This window comes from Sinohyriopsis cumingii, chromosome 15 (assembly GCF_028554795.1).
Source record: "Sinohyriopsis cumingii isolate HCF-2022 chromosome 15, ASM2855479v2, whole genome shotgun sequence".
Taxonomy (NCBI): Eukaryota; Metazoa; Mollusca; class Bivalvia; order Unionida; family Unionidae; genus Sinohyriopsis; species Sinohyriopsis cumingii.
This window is the reverse complement of record NC_142975.1, coordinates 72,752,927-72,775,270: the sequence shown is the minus strand read 5'-3', so window position 1 is coordinate 72,775,270 and position 22,344 is coordinate 72,752,927.

Sequence of the window (22,344 nt, the reverse complement as noted above, 5' to 3'; positions counted from 1 at the left end):
ATTGCTGTAATGGCATGAGCTGTAATCAATTAATGAACATGGACATACATGAAAAAAATAAAATTTCATTTGTGTACCTTAGATGACTTTTGTTAAAACATGTCAACAAGGTTTTCATCAAAAGACTAAAGTTCAACGAGCTTGGATTAATTGTGGCGTGTCCTTGGATAAGAATCAATTTCAACTGTCTTAGCACCATACATGTTCCATAAAATACCGTATTAAACTATATAAAATTCAGAACCTGAAAAACGTAAATTGAGATGTCATTCCCTCAAAATCTAATCATGTCATCAACATAAAACACAAACAGCTCCATCTAAGTTTCATTTATCTCTGCGGAGTATTGTTGTGCAATCTTACTCAAACGCTTCATGGGATTTCAAAAACAGATGCCATTATTTTTTTACAAGAGCAACCACTAACGAATGGCATACAAGTACATATTTATAAGTATACAAGTAGTCATTTATCTTATTATTTATCTAGTTTTATTTGCATGTAGGATAATGCGGTAAATGCAATACTTAAGCCCATTAATGTTTTGGAAACTTTTCTTCTGACCAAACCCATTTTTTCCCCCTAACTTCGCAAGTGGTTCCATATATTTGGTTACCACACGAGGAACAAACAGAAATTAAAGAAGCACAGTGTCAAATGATAAATAAGCCTTTAAAGTTTGTACGATCATCATAATGCGTTTGTCATCTTTTAGAATTAAACAAGTAGTATGGTCTTAATTTCAAAGACAAATCTAATCCTTGCTTGCTGGTAAATTAGTTTCAAAAAGTAGAAAATGGTATTTTTTTCTTCAAACAATGACATTTCAGTGAAGCAATTTTAGTTCTAACATAAGTCAAGTCTCTATTATGTTAAAGCAAAATGTGTTAGTAACCTTTGAAGTGGCATGAATATTTTAGCAAATTTTTCCCAAAAATTGCATAATTTTGTCATCTTCTAAATTGTAATGTTCTTTTCATATTTTTAATATCGCTGAATGTTGACTTTGTCTTTATAATTAGGTATTTTCCATTTTTCATTATACTGAATGAAATTTATTTTGTAATGGTATTTTCTTTTTCAGATTTTCATTCATCTGAGAAAACGACGCTAAATTAAGGAAAAACATATACAAGTTTTATTAATGCTTTAAAAAATATTAATATTGTTTTCCTGTGCAAATAATTTCTAAATTTAACTTGCAAATCTTGGTTATTATTTTTCTTTGCAAGACTGTTTTATTTCATAATGAATATTGACTTACATATCTTGGTTATTATTTTCCTTTGCAAGACTGTTTTATTTCGTAATGAATATTGATTTTGTCTTTATAATTAGCTATTTCTTAATTTGCATGCTATTGAATGAAATTTATTTTGTAACTATTCTTTCTTTTTCAGATTTTCGTTCATCTGAGAAAACGACGGGGAATTTAATTGGGTTTGTTAAAAAAGGCTGATCAAAAGTTATTGAAGATAATGGAAGGAAAGTACATTATATAAAAATGCTCAAGTTGATGGCATAAAAGTTATAGCTTAGAGTAAATGTTCACTGCTTTCAACAATTCTATAACACAAGTGAGATTTATTGTATCAAAGAGTTTCTTCATGTCATGCACATTGTAATACTGATCGCGCATTGGTTGCCGATCAAAACACTCGATCATAAAGTGTTTAACAGTGAATGGTTCATTGCAGCAGCCTTTTCCTCATCCTTTAATCGGTCAGTATAAATTCTTGTATAGTTTTTAAATTCTGAGAAGAGATCATGATAAGAGTTGTGGAAGATGGAAGGGTTCGTCTCCGATTTTTTCTATCGTGTAACATAAAAAGTACTTTTGACTGTTTGAGTAGCCAGGGAGAGGTTTTAGAGATGGATGTTTTCTGAATTTTACAAAGATCAATTTTTGTACTGTTAAGGCTGGATGCTATTCTAATGCCAAAGGAAGGTATGGCATTTGGTTTATTTTCATATAAGGCTTTGTATTTGGATTGAAAAACAGCCAAAAAAGCAGGGTTCAGAGGGTTTGATCTTAATTTGAGAGCTTACTGTGTGGAAAGCATTACTCTACAATGTGATAAAGGTGGTTCGTTCGCTTCAGCGAGGTGGCTTTCACACGGGGACATCTTAAATGCTTCCAGAGCAAGTTTTATTCCTTTTTGATGAATTAGATTAAGCATTTTCAAATATGACTTTTTAGCTGAACCATAAACAACGCAACCATTATAGTCCAGTTTGGAGCAAATAAACATTATATATAGACTGAGGATGACTTTTCCATCAGCACCCAAGTGAGTGTATGCTACTATTTTAAATAGATCTACTCAACCATGCAAACAAACAAAACATATGGCACTTATGGTCAACAGGTCACAAATCGTGTCTGCAAATGGTATTCACTCCAGCCCAGTTAATCTATGTTATGGTGCTTCACAGCGATCTGTCATTGGAACTGTTCTCTTCATTCTATACATTCAGCCGCTCTCAATGGCCATAGATCATCATCCAGTGTTTCACCTATTGTATGCTCATGGCACCCAAATATACAAATCTAACCACCCAACTGAAGTTGATACTACTAACCAAGGTGTAGAGAGGTACGTTTCGGATGCGAAATAACGGGTGACATGTAACAAGCTACAGATGAATAATGATAAAACCCGAGGCGATTCTGATCACTTTTTCTCATTCACATCCTTTAACTCAAAAAATAAATATCAGCAACACCAACATTAAATTCACAGTCAGTACGAAACCTAAGTGTTACTCTGGACAGTTCTCTTACATTGCACCAACATGTCATGAACATATGCAAGGCTGCTTATCTTGAGCTGAGACGCATCAGCTCCATTTGCAAATATCTTCCAGTTGATGCCACTAAAACAGGTTTGTGTTCATTAATACTTTCAAGACTGGACTATTCTAACTCAATTCTGTCTGGTTCATTTCAATATCTACTCCGGAAACATCAAAACACAGCTGCTCGGATCATACTTAGAGTACCACGATCAGAGCACACCTCCCCACTGCTCTGTACACTATACTAGCTAACCATTTGATCCAGAATCAAACTCGGAATTTGTTCTCTGTGCTACATTTCACTGACGGAGTTCAATCCGACCTACCAAATCGACCTCACCCATGTGTACACACCAGTAAAATACTGGCGCTCCCCTTCTGACAATCGTATACTCGTTATTCCCACTATGAAAACGAAGTCACATGGACAATGTTCTTTTGAATACCAGGGCCCAGCAATGTGGAATGAATTCCCCACACATATTAAGACACAAAGACAAAGTGATCAAATTAAAGTGTGCTCGTAAAACTTACTTATTTCGACTGCAAGAACATGCTTAAAGACCTAACAATGTTTCCTACCTTAAACATTTTCAGCATGTGTTTTTATGTTTTCTAATTTCACGGTTATGTTTTTTTTGGTAAATGTTTTAAAGCCATCGGTAGCCATTGCTTAAGATGCAAAGTATGAGGTTTCTGAATAAATGTAACTGACAGTAGTTAATATGTTCGTCTGATTCTGTACAGGTTATGTATTATGGGATGACGTGAAGCAGTGAATGAAAGGAAAGTATGCGCTACTTAAATTCGAATGCATTATTGATAGAACAAGTTGATTTGACAAAGAAAGAGCGAAATTGAGAATTATAAGGATTAAATTATCATGGTTGTGTATTTATCGATGTCTCAAATTTGACCTAATCACTCACAAAGTAAATAAAGTCCTTAAATGATCATTTAATCCTATAATATTCCGACGATACACAGTAACATCACACGATTATCCTTGGGCGATGATGTGATTAGCATTAGAGTTGTAAAACATAACATACTTGTGGTTGTATTATCGTAAAAGTCATTAAGTACAAAATGACAGAATAATCATTTACAAGAAACCCAATCAAGTGAATCCAAACCAATGCAAAGCATTGGGAAAGGGACAGGGGCGGTTGTGACAGGATTAGATGGTAAGAGTATCGTATATTGCAGAGTTGTTGGTTAGAGGATGAAAAAGAAAATTATTTTGCATTTTGATATCCATGTTATAAATAAAACGGCGTGCCATATAAAGTTTTCACACATTACATAAATGTATCCGCTATAATTTTTCGTCATCATTTACATTATACAAACAATCTAAAGACATCTAAATTTCGACATTAACTTCTAAAGATATTTTACAAACAAAGGTATGATAGAAGCCACAATTTATAAATATACTGTATATTAGAGCAATAAATCATTCCAAACTATTATGAGGGGACCTAGAATTAAGTTTTGTAGTTGGTGGGTGTATAAGTTCTTGATGTGACACGCACAACATTTACTCTCATTTTAAGAATGTATTGTTAATCTTATAGCATGTGCTATCAAATTATACATTACAGAATATTTAAAATATTCTACCTGGTATGTTTCAATTTATTAAAATTTCTTTAACAGCCGAAATGATAAACTATTTTGTAACATATGGCTTACCAGGTATCTTGCACTTCACAATTCACAAATCTAATAAGATATATATCAACGCAGATATGAAATGTATTCATTTATGTAACATACTGTAAGATGAGCAAGAGATCTTACAAAGCTAATGAGAACCCTTTCGATAACGATTGCAATATATGTACTTAATAAATATTAGTTTTATATATTACAAAGAGTAATATGATTGCGAGAAATATTAACTATTTGTAGGATGGATTGAGATTTATTTTAATTGGGTGTTGTGGATCAAGACAGAATAGGAAGGGATGATATAAAGGGAGATTATTCCATTTAGATTTCTGGATTTATTAATATTTTTGCAAATGTAGAAGTTTATATGGCACATACAGCATCGTAATTATTTTATGGATAAATATTTCAATGTTAATATATTTTACAAAGTTCCTTAATTATGGTATATTTTCAGTGCGGTGAGTTTAGAGCCCACCTGCACACAAGTCTTATGGGAAAGGTTGTTCTCCAAGGAACGAGTGATGTAGGTGATTACACTGCAGTAATATTTTGTAGCACCATGAAAAGTATAGTAAGATTTGATGAAAATAAAGATTTCATGGCTAACATTGTTCTTGAAGCCTCAAGACTTGCATGCAATTATTTTTATGTATATCCCTTGTTTCCTCAAATTAGTATTACAAGTAAAGATCAATGAATGCTTGACTCGTAACAACTACTCAGTCATCCAAGTTACAATTAAACTAAACCTTTTTAGTGATAACCTTGAAGTAGGTGATCTTTAAAATCATAATATAGCAACAAGACAAAGGCATCAACACTTTCTAATTGCATGTATGGTTCAGCACTGGTGGTTTTCAGCATTATGAAATGTGATAAAGGCATAGGGCAAAGTTGTACAAGTCTCAGGATGTACAGAAAGTTCACATGCCCTTGCAAGTGTACTTGGATTGGTATTTATAATTCATTAGTATAGGAAAAAACGTGTTGTCTGAATCCGACAGCACATGAAAATCACTGCTTTCATGTAGTTAGGAAACATACTCAATGACAGCATCAAGCACACAAAGTGTGTCTGCTTGAGTGATCATAGTTATTAGCATATTTTTTATGCAATTTTCCTTGAAAGTTTTAGACATGACCAAACAGAGCAAGCAATCTTCTTTGCACTCCCATAAAAAGGCCTAGCTGTGCATTTTGTCAAACTCAATCAACCATCTTCATTCACATATCAACATTACAAAAATTGAATGTTATATAACCATCTGGTTCATATGCACATTTCTTTTTTTTATAAGAAGTATCCTCCGTAGAGATAATCAGGACAATAACAAGTCTTCAACCTTTAAACTGTGTGTGGCAATGGGAAAATCCAGAACTGAATATTAGAACAAATTTGAACATTGACAAATTGTATTGGTTCAAACATATTTATGCTATATATACAAATAAATTATACATATTTTGCATCTGTGGATATTACACTCCTTGAGGCAGTAAGGTAAAATGTAGATTTCCCTGATCCATCAGGATACATAAGTTTTGTTTGAATGATTGGGTAGTAAAGGTAATGTGGGGTATGATCCATGGAATCAAATACTAGTAATAAGGATAATGGGTGTCCAAATAATAGTAACTAAAGTTTAACAGGTAATTCAAGTTCTGTTTCTGATCCCATTCCTTAGCTCATATTCTCCTGCTGCCAAAAACAGCCTTTCTCTATCCGAATTTGCGTCTTAATGTTGTGCTCTTTTGGATAGCATTTTAGGTTGCTTTCAGATGTAGACAACAAAATGCTGTAAACCAGGACTTAACATTTCTTCGATTGGTGTATGATGTATCAAATTTGTACAGAGTGCGGATTGAAATGTACAGTTTTAGGTAGACTAATATTTGTTTTAAGTTGGTCTGGGCATAACGCAGGGTCAAAGAATAGGAATAATATGTTCTTTTTAACAGCTGCATCAGAGAAATTACATGCACCAAATAGTCACCAAACAGTAACTTCATCCTCTTCAATAACGGAGAAATTACATGCAACGTTTAGTTACCAAACAGTGGCTTCATCCCCTCCAATACCTGACAAGAAAGCAGATACAACGTTTACTTATCAAACAGTGGCTTCATCCACTTCATTACCTGTTGAGGGCACAGACAGGGAAAGTAGGACACCAGAGGACCTCAATTGTGAGTAGTTAAATGGTTCATATGTTCAGCACCCACTAAGCTAAAACAGAAACTTAGTAGAAATGGAAGCGTAACTCCATAGACTATTGACTGCTTGATACATATTTATTTAGCATATGATAGGTAGATTTTTAATATAATTTACCTACTTACTACTCTTAAACTTCAGTTTTAAACAAGCATTAATAATTCATTTTCATATTGCATTAAATATCATATGCTCCACAATATTAAAGCAATATAACAATTTTCCAAATCTTAAAGTGTCATAATGATTTAATAGGAAAACATTTTGGCACCAATGTTGTTTTTGTGTGTTGCAGAAGTAGTTGAAGAGTTTGTTGAGTATGAAATCAAGAAAATAAAGGCACTGGACCAAATTGAATGTGACCAAATTGCAGAAGAGTTGATGGCTCGAGGTGCCACTATTCATGAGATTACTAAGTGGAACATGTCTTGATATAAATTCAAATTGTTTAATGTTACAGGTTCAATGTAGTCTATTTAAGATCATTTTCTGAGCCGGAACTCCCTTACAACAGACTGATAAGAATAATTTGTGACAGTTCCTCTAAATTCTTTTTTATATAAGTGACATGTACATTTTGTTCTTACATTCACTAACTGGAACTGGATTCACGAGAGCATCTATATGAAACATTCATCAGGAATTTTCTATGAAAGTATCCATGAATTATTAGACTGCAGCATGATCAAGCAGGATAGATCATAATAAATTTCTTCTATTTGTAGATGAGGCAGCTCGCAAGGAGAGGAACAATGGAATGGCCACTGTGGACATTTAAACATCTTACCTACCCCCAAAAACGATAAAAGGTTAGTGAATGAATCTTATCTTTGATAGACTACACTGAAATTAGTTTTAGAGTTTTTCCATTGGCAGATAATGAAACGTATGTAATGATGTAGTGATGATGAAGGTATTTTAATTGGCAGATAATGAAATATTGAAATTATTGTATGATAGAGGGCAGCGATAGATTTAGTTTTCTTTTCTAAAGGTCTAATACTGTAATACTCATAATCCAGCTCTTTCTATAAGTTTAATCCTGTAATATTCATTCTAGTCCAGCTCTAAATAATCTGGAAGCTATTTCTTCTAAATTTTCTTTTGTTATTATGTCAATGGAGAATTTATTTCAAGATCTGAAATGTTATCTAAGAAATCACCATAATTTCCTTTCGAAAATTAGTGGGAGGAATTTACAAGGAAGATACACATAATCAAGGCAAACATTAATAAAAGGAGTTCTACACAATATGGTATAATTGACATTGTTTGAGTTTCCTCCCACAATAAAATAAAGCTGATATGAAAGGCCAGTGGAATAGTATTTGTAAGACCATCAAGTTTGTTACCTTTTTGGGTAATACACATTAGTTAGGACTGACTATGATATTAACTATAAGCATGGGACAATAGAAAGGAACTGAAGCAATAAATGGGCAGGAAATGAATATCTGAATCCCATAATTCTTGAATAATGATGAGAATTACAAACAAAAGGAGTCGAACATGCCCAATACATATTTCCTTGATAGTTCATTGATTCACAATAATCCCACCCCGATTTAATGAATATATTGATATATTTGCATTTACTAAGGTGATGTTTGCTGGAACGCAAACCTACTTTTTAACAAATTATTTGTGGCTGGACGTCTGGCGGTAATTTTCCTGCTGTAAGGTTTTGAATTATGGTTTTCCTGAAACATTACAACTACTTATTTTAGTTTGAGATAAGAGGATTTATAGGTTACTGCACTTGTATGGGAAAATATCAGAGATTTTCGGATATAAATACTGCACGACCTTGGGAGTGCAGTATATCCATCTAACAAAACGAGTTTTTATTTTTCCATACAAATGCAGGAACTATTTTATTGCATGCTCATTTTTTAATTCTACCTAATGCTTAATTATATTAATAAAATACAAAACAGGAAACAAAATAACAGAGTATATGCCGTATTTCAAACTAAATACACAAGCACAGATTCATCATTACACAACATTATTACTGCGCACATAACTCCGCCCAGATAAATTTGAACTTAGTCGTACACTCGACATAACCTTCGAAAGAAAATGGCGTATCTATTTAAAACTTAAATTTACAGTCATATTGTGAATGAATGCGCATTGCAACAAGTTTTCCATTTGATCTAGAAGAGTTATATGACAATTCCGCATGAAATACATCGGACTGAAGAAGCAAGGGAGAAGAAGCGTATTGACATCTGCAAATGTGTTTCTGTTTCTGTCATTGAATATTTGATATCATAATGTGGGATAAATATGAAGTCTTTCAATTGCAATTATGAAAAAGACGCTTATTTAATGCTTATTTCATTTTGAGTGCAGTAAGGATGACGTAATCGCACTTATATTCGAAATTACAGTATAATTTAGAAAAGTGTAATCAAGATTGAGAACCGATGACATGGTTCATGTAATTTGGATTTGCAGAACTAAGAAGTACATTATGAGGAAATTCAGGAAATAAAAGTGTAAGTACATGTATATTGTTTGCCATTCTTATCACCAGCTAAAGAAGACAGTTTATGTCTTGTCACTGGTATGTTATTTGTAAGGACCCTTTCTTGGATCTATTGTATAGCTAGCCTAAATCCGAAGTATTTAATCAAAAAAGTTAATGCGGAAAGTGCCAAAGGAGCTGGTATGTGGCAGTCACAAAACATCTGGTTTGCTTTATTCAGAAACGATTTTAAACAACCACAATGTAAATTGCCTACTACGCAAGTGTACATAATTTGTTTACAAATCAAAAGTGTTGGCTTCTGCCTTGATTGTTTGTTTACAATAGAAAGTAGTTCCATTAATGCACGCGAATGTAATATAAAGGTGTGCAATATTGTAAAATACTGAACGATTCCGACAATGTAAAGTTAATGGCGAGAAAAAAATGAGCATATAATAATCTTTGATTTCTAATTCAGAACTCTGCATGTTGTCCGTTTTCAAAGAAAACGATAGTGTTTCATCGCTGGAAAGGTTACTAGGCAACTACTTTTGGATTATTAAAATATATATGCAATTATACAGGACCAAATTTGTGCCGAAAATACAAAACTTGAGAAACATTAGAAACTTTCTATAACAGTATGAAAATGCACTCAATTTAGAATTATAAACGTGTCAACAAACATGCGTACCTTAACCTACCATATTTTACTTGTTTAAAGTCCAATAAATGTATTAAAAAATATATAAAACTATGGAATGGCATGAAAATCAATTGAGTTTGTCTACACATGAAACAAATAATGTTATTAAATTTCATTTTTTGCCGCAAGCAGTGTGAACTAATCATGCTAACAATAAGGTGTCAAAAAGTTTGAAAAATATGTTTATAAAATATAGAATTGCTGTAATCATGCTAACAATAAAGTCTGTCAAAACATTTGACAAATATACAATTGCTGTAATCATGCTAACAAAAGAGTTTGTCACAAAGTTTGATAAATATACAATTGCTGTAATCCTGCTAACAACAGTTTGTCACAAAGTTTGAAAAATATACAATTGCTGTAATCATGCTAACAATAAAGTTTGTCACGAAGTTTGAAAAATATACAATTGCTGTAATCATGCTAACAATAGAGTTTGTCACAAAGTTTGAAAAATATACAATTGATGTAATCATGCTAACAACAGAGTTTGTCACAAAGTTTGAAAAATATACAATTGATGTAATCATGCTAACAACAGTTTGTCAAAGTTTGAAAAAATATACAATTGCTGTAATCATGCTAACAATAGAGTTTGTCACAAAGTTTGAAAAATGTACAGTTGCTGTAATCATGCTAACAATAAAATTTGTCAAAAAGTTTGAAAAATGTACAATTGCTGTAATCATGCTAACAATTAAGTTTGTCAAAAAGTTTGAAAAATATACAATTGCTGTAATCATGCTAACAATAAAGTTTGTCACAAAGTATGAAAAATATACAATTGCTGTAATCACTCTAACAATAAAGTTTGTCAAAAAGTTTGAAATACATGTATATGTTTATAAAATAGACAATTGCTGTAATGGCATGAGCTGTAATCAATTAATGAACATGGACATACATGAAAAAGATAAAATTTCATTTGTGTACCTTAGATGACTTTTGTTAAAACATGTCAACAAGGTTTTCATCAAAAGACTAAAGTTCAACGAGCTTGGATTAATTGTGGCGTGTCCTTGGATAAGAATCAATTTCAACTGTCTTAGCACCATACATGTTCCATGAAATACCGTATTAAACTATATAAAATTCAGAACTTGAAAAACCTAAATTGAGATGTCATTCCCTCAAATTCTAATCACGTCATCAACATAAAACACAAACAGCCCCATCTAAGTTACATTTGTCTCTGCCGAGTATTGTTGTGCAATCTTACTCAAACGCTTCATGGGATTTCAAAAACAGATGCCATTACTTTTTACAAGAGCAACCACTAACGAATGGCATACAAGTACATATTTATAAGTATACGAGTAGTCGTTATCTTATTATTTATCTAGTTTTATTTGCATGTAGGATAATGCGGTAAATGCAATACTTAAGCCTATTAATGTTTTGGAAACTTTTCTTCTGTCCAAACCCGTTTTTTCCCCCTAACTTCACAAGTGGTTCCATATATTTGGTTACCACACGGGGAACAAACAGAAATTAAAGAAGCACAGTGTCAAATGATAAATAAGCCTTTAAAGTTTGTATGATCATCATAATGCGTTTGTCATCTTTTAGAATTAAACAAGTAGTATGGTCTTAATTTCAAAGACAAATCTAATCCTTGCTTGCTGGTAAATTAGTTTCAGAAAGTAGAAAATGGTATTTTTTTCTTCAAACAATGACATTTCATTAAAGCAATTTTAGTTCTAACATAAGTCAAGTCTCTATTATGTTAAAGCAAAATGTGTTAGTAACCTTTGAAGTGGCATGAATATTTTAGCAAATTTTTTCCAAAAATTGCATAATTTTATCATCTTCTAAATTGTAATGTTCTTTTCATATTTTTAATATCGCTGAATGTTGACTTTGTCTTTATAATTATTTTCCATTATACTGAATGAAATTTATTTTGTAATGGTATTTTCTTTTTCAGATTTTTGTTCATCTGAGAAAACGACGCTAAATTAAGGAAAAACATATACAAGTTTTATTAATGCTTTTAAAAAAATTAATGTTGTTTTCCTGTGCAAATAATTTCTAAATTTAACTTGCAAATCTTGGTTATTATGTTTCTTTGCAAGGCTGTTTTATTTCATAATGAATATTGACTTACATATCTTGGTTATTATTTTCCTTTGCAAAACTGTTTTATTTCGTAATGAATATTTATTCTGTCTTTATAATTAGCTATTTCTTGATTTGCATGCTATTGAATGAAATTTATTTTGTAATTGTATTCTTTCTTTTTCAGATTTTCGTTCATCTGAGAAAACGACGGGGAATTTAAATGGGTTTGTTAAAAAAAGCTGATCAAAATTTATTGAAGATAATGGAAGGAAAGTACATTATATAAAAATGCTCAAGTTGATGGCATAAAAGTTATAGCTTAGAGTAAATGTTCACTGCTTTCAACAATTCTATAACACAAGTGAGATTTATTGTATCAAAGAGTTTCTTCATGTCATGCACATTGTAATACTGATTGTGCATTGGTTGCTGATCAAAACACTCGATCATAAAGTGTTTAACAGTGAATGGTTCATTGCAGCAGCCTTTTCCTCATCCTTTAATCCGTCAGTATAAATTCTTGTATAGTTTTTAAATTCTGAGAAGAGATCATGACAAGAGTTGTGGAAGATGGAAGGGTTCGTCTCCAATTTTTTCTATCGTGTAACATAAAAAGTACTTTTGACTGTCTGAGTAGCCAGGGAGAGGTTTTAGAGATGGATGTTTTCTCAATTTTACAAAGATCAATTTTTGTACTGTTAAGGAAGGTATGGCATTTGGTTTATTTTCATATAAGGCTTTGTATTTGGATTGAAAAACAGCCAAAAAAGCAGGGTTCAGAGGGTTTGATCTTAATTTGAGAGCTTACTGTGCGGAAAGCATTACTCTACAATGTGATAAAGGTGGTTCGCTTCAGCGAGGTGGCTTTCACACGGGGACATCTTAAATGCTTCCAGAGCAAGTTTTATTCCTTTTTGATGCATTAGATTAAGCATTTTCAAATATGACTTTCTAGCTGAACCATAAACAACGCAACCATTATAGTCCAGTTTGGAGCAAATAAACATTATATATAGACTGAGGATGACTTTTCCATCAGCACCCAAGTGAGTGTATGCTACTATTTTAAGTAGATCTACTCAACCATGCAAACAAACAAAACATATGGCACTTATGGTCAACAGGTCACAAATCGTGTCTGCAAATGGTATACACTCCAGCCCAGTTAATCTATGTTGTGTTGTTTCACAGAGATCTGTCATTGGAACTGTTCTCTTCATTGTATACATTCAGCCGCTCTCAATGGCCATAGATCATCATCCAGCATTTCACCTACTGTATGCTCATGGCACCCAAATATACAAATCTAACCACCCAACTGAAGTTGATGCTACCATCCAAGGCGTAGAGAGGTTCGTTTCGGATGCGAAATAATGGGCGACATGTAACAAGCTACAGATGAATGATGATAAAACCCGAGGCCATTCTGATCACTTTTTCTCATTCACATCCTTTATCTCAAAAAATAAATATCAGCAACACCAACATTAAATTCACAGTCAGTACGAAACCTAAGTGTTACTCTGGACAGTTCTCTTACATTGCACCAACATGTCATGAACATATGCAAGGCTGCTTATCTTGAGCTGACACGCACCAGCTCCATTTGCAAATATCTTCCAGTTGATGCCACTAAAACATGTTTGTGTTCATTAATACTTTCAAGACTGGACTATTGTAACTCAATTGTGTCTGGTTCATTTCAATATCTACTCCGGAAACATCAAAACACAGCTGCTCGGATCATACTTAGAGTACCACAATCAGAGCACACCTCCCCACTGCTCTGTACACTATACTAGCTAACCATTCGATCCAGAATCAAACTCAGAATTTGTTCTCTGTGCTACATTTCACTGACGGAGTTCAATCCGACCTACCAAATCGACCTCACCCATGTGTACACACCAGTAAAATACTGGCGCTCCCCTTCTGACAATCGTATACTCGTTATTCCCACTACGAAAACGAAGTCACATGGACAATGTTCTTTTGAATACCAGGGCCCAGCAATGTGGGATGAATTCCCCACACATATTAAGACACAAAGACAAAGTGATCAAATTAAAGTGTGCTCGTAAAACTTACTTATTTCGACTGCAAGAACATGCTTAAAGACCTAATAATGTTTCCTACCTTAAACATTTTCAGCATGTGTTTTTATGTTTTCTAATTTCATGGTTATGTTTTTTTTTGGTAATCATATCATTATGTATGTTTTTATGTTTATAGGTGTTGTCTAATGTTGTAAAGCGCTTAGAGCTTCCAAAGATTAGACACTATACAAAGTTCTCATTATTATTGAGAGCAACTCTACATTTAACAACTGCAGTTAATTTCAGATTAGATAACTGAAAAGGTCTTGTTAATTATTAACGCTGATGTAACAGGTATAAAATGTTATTCCTGAATAGGACATGCCGAAATAAAAATGTTTTTTATATGAAAAGAAATGTGCTGACACCACGGGTAGCTATTGCCTAAGATGTAAAGTATGAAGTTACCGAATAAACGAAGATATGACTAGTTAAATTTCATTCGACATTAGGTCACTGAATGGGTCTTCAAAAGTATTAACGCTGTTGAGAATGATATAACATGCTATTTCTGTATACAATTTATTTAATTGTTACCTTTATGTTAATAAGGAATAGCATCATCTTGTTCATATTTCCATACTGTTCATTGATAAAATCCATTATGAGTTAAGGTTTGATTGGAAATTTAATCTAGAACATTTGTTCATTCCGCAACAGCACCTATTATGCAAGGTCAGGGTCATCTGATGTAGCAGATGGGATTGACTAAAATTGAACAAGAATGTTGTAAATGAACTAAACGTTTTAAAGCCATCAGTAGCCATTGCTTAAGATGCAAAGTATGAGGTTTCTGAATAAATGTAACTGTGACAGTAGTTAATATGTTCGTCTGATTCTGTACGGGTTACGTATTATGGGATGACGTGAAGCAGTGAATGAAAGGAAAGTACGTGCTACTTAAATTCGAATGCATTATTGATAGAACAAGTTGATTTGACAAAGAAAGGGCGAAATTGAGAATTATAAGGATTAAATTATCATGGTTGTGTATTTATCGATGTCTCAAATTTTACCTAATCACTCACAAAGTAAATAAAGTCCTTAAATGATCATTTAATCCTATAATATTCCGACGATACACAGTAACATCACATGATTATCCTTGGGCGATGACATGATTAGCGTTAGAGTTGTAAAACATAACGTACTTGTGGTTGCATTATCTTAAAAGTCATTAAGAACAAAATGACAGAATAATCATTTACAAGAAACCCAATCAAGTGAATCCAAACCAATGCAAAGCATTGGGAAAGGGACAGGGGCGGTTGGGACAGGATTTGATGGTAAGAGTATCGTATATTGCAGAGTTGTTGGTTAGAGGATGAAAAAGAAAATTATTTTGAATTTTGATATCCATGTTATAAACAAAATGGCGTGCCATATAAACTTTTCACACATTACATAAATGTATCCGCTATAATTTTTCGTCATCATTTACATTATGCAAACAATCTAAAGACATCTAAATTTCGACATTAACTTCTAAAGATATTTTACAAACAAAGGTATGATAGATGCCACAATTTATAAATATACTGTATATTAGAGCAATAAATCATTCCAAACTATTATGAGGGGGCCTAGAATTAAGTTTTGTAGTTGGTGGGTGTATAAGTTCTTGATGTGACACGCACAACATTTACTCTCATTTTAAGAATGTAATGTTAATCTTATAGCATGTGCTATCAAATTATACATTACAGAATATTTAAAATATTCTACCTGGTATGTTTCAATTTATTAAAATTTCTTTAACAGCCGAAATGATAAACTATTTTGTAACATATGGCTTACCAGGTATCTTGCACTTCACAATTCACAAATCTAATAAGATATATATCAAAGCAGATATGAAATGTATTCATTTATGTAACATATTGTAAGATGAGCAAGAGATCTTACAAAGCTAATGAGAACCATTTTGATAATGATTGCGATATATGTACTTAATAAATATTAGTTTTATACATTACAAAGAGTAATATGATTGCGAGAAATATTAACTATTTGTAGGATGGATTGAGATTTATTTTAATTGGGTGTTGTGGATCAAGACAGAATAGGAAGGGATGATATAAAAGGAGATTATTCCATTTAGATTTCTGGATTTATTAACATTTTTGCAAATGTAGAAGTTTATATGGCACATACAGCATTGTAATTATTTTATGGATAAATATTTCAATGTTAATATATTTTACAAAGTTCCTTAATCATGGTATATTTTCAGTGCGGTGAGTTTAGAGCCCACCTGCACACAAGTCTTATGGGAAAGGTTGTTCTCCAAGGAACGAGTGATGTAGGTGATTACACTGCAGTAATATTTTGTAGTACCATGAAAAGTATAGTAAGATTTGATGAAAATAAAAATTTCATGGCTAACATTGTTCTTGAAGCCTCAAGACTTGCATGCAATTATTTTTATGTATATCCCTTGTTTCCTCAAATTAGTATTACAAGTAAAGATCAATGAATGCTTGACTCGTAACAACTACTCAGTCGTCCAAGTTATAATTAAATTAAACCTTTTTAGTGATAACCTTGAAGCAGTTGCCCTAAGGCGATCTTTAAAATCATAATATAGCAACAAGACAAAGGCATCAACACTTTCTAATTGCATGTATGGTTCAGCACTGGTGGTTTTCAGCATTATGAAATGTGATAAAGGCATAGGGCAAAGTTGTACAAGTCTCAGGATGTAGAGAAAGTTCACATGCCCTTGCAAGTGTACTTGGATTGGTATTTATAATTCATTAGTATAAGAAAAAACGTGTTGTCTGAATCCGACAGCACATGAAAATCACTGCTTTCATGTAGTTAGGAAACATGCTCAATGACAGCATCAAGCACACAAAGTGTGTCTGCTTGAGTGATCATAGTTATTAGCGTATTTTTTATGCAATTTTCCTTGAAAGTTTTAGACATGACCAAACAGAGCAAGCAATCTTCTTTGCACTCCCATAAAAAGGCCTAGCTGTGCATTTTGTCAAACTCAATCAACCATCTTCATTCACATATCAACATTACAAAAATTGAATGTTATATAACCATCTGGTTCATATGCACATTTCTTTTTTTCATAAGAAGTATCCTCCGTAGAGATAATCAGGACAATAACAAGTCTTCAACCTTTAAACTGTGTGCAGCAATGGGAAAATCCAGAACTGAATATTAGAACAAATTTGAACATTGACAAATTGTATTGGTTCAAACATATTTATGCTATATATACAAATAAATTATACATATTTTGCATCTGTGGATACTACACTCCTTGAGGCAGTAAGGTAAAATGTAGATTTCCCTGATCCATCAGGATACATAAGTTTTGTTTGAATGATTGGGTAGTAAAGGTAATGTGGGGTATGATCCATGGAATCAAATACTAGTAATAAGGATAATGGGTGTCCAAATAATAGTAACTAAAGTTTAACAGGTAATTCAAGTTCTGTTTCTGATCCCATTCCTTAGCTCATATTCTCCTGCTGCCAAAAACAGCCTTTCTCTATCCGAATTTGTGTCTTAATGTTGTGCTCTTTTGGATAGCGTTTTAGGTTGCTTTGAGGTGTAGACAACAAATAGCTGTAAACCAGGACTTAACATTTCTTCGATTGGTGTATGATGTATCAAATTTGTACAGAGTGTGGATTGAAACGTACAGTTCTAGATAGACTAATATTTGTTTTAAGTTGGTCTGGGCATAACGCAGGGTCAAAGAATAAGAATAATATGTTCTTTTTAACAGCTGCATCTGAGAAATTACATGCACCAAATAGTCACCAAACAGTAACTTCATCCTCTTCAATAACGGAGAAATTACATGCAACATTTAGTTACCAAACAGTGGCTTCATCCCCTCCAATACCTGACAAGAAAGCAGATACAACGTTTACTTATCAAACAGTGGCTTCATCCACTTCATTACCTGACGAGGGGGCAGACAGGGAGAGTAGAACACCAGAGGCCCTCAATCGTGAGTAGTTAAATGGTTCATATGTTCAGCACCCACTAAGCTAAAACATAAACTTAGTAGAAATGGAAGCGTAACTCCATAGACTATTGACTGCTTGATACATATTTATTTAGCATATGATAGGTAGATTTTTAATATAATTTACCTACTTACTACTCTTAAACTTCAATTTTAAACAAGCATTAATAATACATTTTCATATTGCATTAAATATCATATGCTCCACAATATTAAAGTAATATAACAATTTTCCAAATCTTAAAGTGTCATAATGATTTAATAGGAAAACATTTTGGCACCAATGTTGTTTTTGTGTGTTGCAGAAGTAGTTGAAGAGTTTGTTGAGTATGAAATCAAGAAAATAAAGGCACTGGACCAAACTGAATGTGACCAAATTGCAGAAGAGTTGATGGCTCGAGGTGCCAATATTCATGAGATTACTAAGTGGAACATGTCTTGATATAAATTCAAATTGTTTTGTTACAGGTTCAATGTAGTCTATTTAAGATCATTTTCTGAGCCGGAACTCCCTTACAAGGAGAGGATTGATGGAATGGCCACTGTGGAAATTTAAACATCTCTTACCTACCCCCCAAAAAGATAAAAGGTTAGTGAATGAATCTTATCTTTAATAGACTACTTTGAAATTAGTTTTAGAGTTTTTCCATTGGCAGATAATGAAACATATGTAATGCTGGAAGTATTTGAATTGGCAGATCATTAAATATTGGTATTATTGTATGATAGAGGGCAGCGATAGTTTTCAATGTTGAGTTTTCTTTTTCTTTTCTAAAAGTCTAATACTGTAATACACATTATAGTCCAGGTGGCATCTTTGAACAAATCAGCTCTTTATTGACCTAACATCAAGACCAAAATTTTCTGAGGTTGAGTACTTACCCAAGTGTAAAATGGGAGTGGAGAAGAACAATCTACAGTATGTCAAGATTATCAATGATCCATGGAACCATTGTTTTTTTTATTCTGTCAAAATTCATCTATAGACATCAAAATTAAATACTTTGGTTTTAACTTCCATTAGTTTTAGTGCTGCTCTGGTAGCCTAGTGGTTAGAGCATCTGCCTAGGATGCAAGAGGTCACAGGTTTGAACCCTGGCTGACTTGTACCAAAGACTTTTTTTAAAAAATGGTACTAACAGCTGCCTCACTAGGCACTCAGCATTATGATGTTAGTGTTAGGACTGGTTGGCCTGGTGTCAGGATAATGTGACTGGGTGGAACATCATGCTACATGTCTGCAGGATGATGCCCCAGTGCTATACATCACTATAAACTGTCACACTGGAGACATTGCAGCGATACGACTGAAAAATTGTTAAAGTCACATCAAAAATCCAAATCACACATACACCATCAGTTTAGCATCACTGATATAGTTTTAATTATTCATTATTCACGATTCTTCTGGCATGTCAGACTGATTTAACTCTAACACAAGACCGCAAGGGAATAACCCCAAGAGATACGGCTATTCAGGGTCCAATTTTCTGTTGTACTCTAACAGCTCTAAATAATCTGTGTGCTATTTCTTCTGAATTTCCATTTGTTATTATGTCACTGGATAATTTATTTCAAGATCGTTGTGATTTCCTCTTAAAAATGTCTTCTGCATTAGTGAAAGCAATATCTAAGGGAGATAAGCACAATCAGGGCAAGCAATAATAACCGGACTTCAGCACAATAGGGTATAACTGACATTAATTTGAGTTTCCTTCCATGATAAAATAAAGCTGATGTGAAAGGCCAGTGGGATGGTATTATTAAGACCATCAAGTTTGTTACTGTTTTGGGTAATACACATTATATCAATTAAGACTGAATATGATATTAGTCTATAAGCATGGGACAATAGAAATGAAATGAAGTCATAAATGGGCAACAATTGAACATCTTACTCCCAAAATTCTTGAACAATGACGAGAATTACAAACATAAAAAGTCGAACATTCCCAATAAAAATGTAAGTAATAGACCATTGATTCACAATAATCCAAGCTCGATTTCACAGATTTTGGGCAATGTTTACAGTTATTAAGATGATAGTGGATAAAACTCATCCCATCTTTTTTAAAACATTTTGAGGCTAGTCGCATGTTGGTAATTTTCCTGCAGTAAGGTTTTGAATTATGGTTTCCCTGAAACATTACAATTACTTATTTTAGTATGGGATAAGAGGATTCTTTGATTTCTAATTCAGAACTGTACATGTTGTCAAAGAATACGATAGCAGTGTGTCATGTCTGTAAAGGATATTGAGCAACTACATTTGTATTATTAAAGTATATATGCAATTACTGCAGACCAAAACATTAGAAATTTTCAATAATTTTAAGTAAATGCATTCAAGTCATCTAAATGTTTTAACAAACTCGAGAACCATATAAGAAATTAAAACCCGTATATAATGTCATGACAATGTATTTAGTGTTTTTCTACACATGAATACAAAAAATGTTATTCAATTTGAATTTATTGCCGCAAGCAGTAAAACTAATCATGCTAGCAGTAAAGTTTGTCGAAAAGTATGTTTATAAAATATACAACTACTGTAATAGCATGATCTGTAATCAAGTAATGAACATGGAAATAAAAGTATTAAAAAACTAAACTTTATTTATTTGCTTTCTGTTATTGAAAAAAATTAAGCCATCATGGTTTTTGTCAAAAGATTAATGTTCAATGAGTTGGATTCATTGTGGTTTGCTGTTGGACAAGAATCAATTTCAATAGCTGCAGCACTAAATAACATATCTCTGTTAATGTTCCATGAAATACCATATTTAATCAAAACCGGAACATTAAAAAAAAAATGCTTTAACACATTAACCCCTGGAGCTTTTTGTCATTTTTGCCTGAAAATCGAGTAGGAAACGCATTTTGAAAGCTATTTCTGAATAGACTTAAAAACACCAAATCCCCGGTCATCTTTCAATAACATACTGCCTAGTTGTGTTAGAAACATCGTTTTTCATTGGCTATTTGACTCGTGCATGAGCAGAAGGGTAAAAGTTGGGATATTTTTAAAAAAAATTTTTGCTGGTAAACGTAGCCATAAATTTTGTATGGAGACCACTCTTTATTCCAAATGCCCATCTTATCCTACTTTTTGCAAAGGCTCATCTGTTTGTTTGCAGTTCATACCGGTTTGTCTTAGATCTGAGACCAAAAAGTCTAAAATCCAGACACAAAATCGGATTCCAACCATGGGCGAATTTTGGGTTAAAAAAAGGCAGGTCCAAAAGATATTTTTCTCTTATCTGTATTTTGTAGTGCAACTAGATATTCCAGATTATTTGTTATCATTGTAGGCTACATCTGTCTCCCTTTCTATAATATCACCCACTTTAGTGCATCATGCATGACCATGACGCTACAGAGCTTGACAGTAGGCTACTACCTTCTGCCTTGTTAAGTCATCGCTAGGGGTTAATGTGTTAAAAAACTTAAATTGAGATGTCTAGGCCTGCACATCATGTCCCCAACATGAGAACACAAATAGTCCCAGCTAAGTTTCCTTTGTCTTTATCAAGTATTTTTTGTGCAATCTTACTCGAACAGTTCATGGGATGTCAATAAGAGATGGAATATATGTAAGAAGGGATGCAAGCAAAGACAAATTTTCTTCTTATGTGTTAGGAAAAGAATTTCAAAAATTGGGAAATGCTATTTCTTTTCAAACACCTAAATACTGAAGTAATTTTAGTGCTAACATATGTCAAATCTCTATTATGTTAAAGAAAATTGTGTTAGTAACTTTGAATTCTTTAGCAAATACATTTGTCGTCATCTAAATTGTAATATTCTTTTCATATTTGTAAATATCACAGCATATTAACTTTGTCTTTATCACTGGCCATTTCTCATTTTACATTATATTGAATGAAAATTATTCAGTAATAGTATTGTCTTTCTTTTTCAGATTTTAGTTTATCTGAGCTAATCAGGCTAACAATAAAGAAGATACACACACCCACACACACACACACAAGTTTTTGTTTTTTAATTCTGTTTTCCTGTGAAAAATGAGTTCTAAATTTAACTTGCATATTTTGGTTATTATTTTCCTCTGCATAACTCTTAGTTTTTTGGTGCTTATGTTGTGTAATCAATCTAAGAATTAAGACGACAAAGGAAATCCTTTTTCCTATTTCAACCTACACAGCCAGTTATGAAATAAAATTTTAATTTTTGGATGTTCAAGTTTTCGAATTTTGTTCTTGAATTTAATTGTTTAACTAATTATGGTTGTAGAAAGTAGTTCATCAGGGAAGTTGATGGTTATTCAAGTCTATGGACTAAGTATGATTAGAG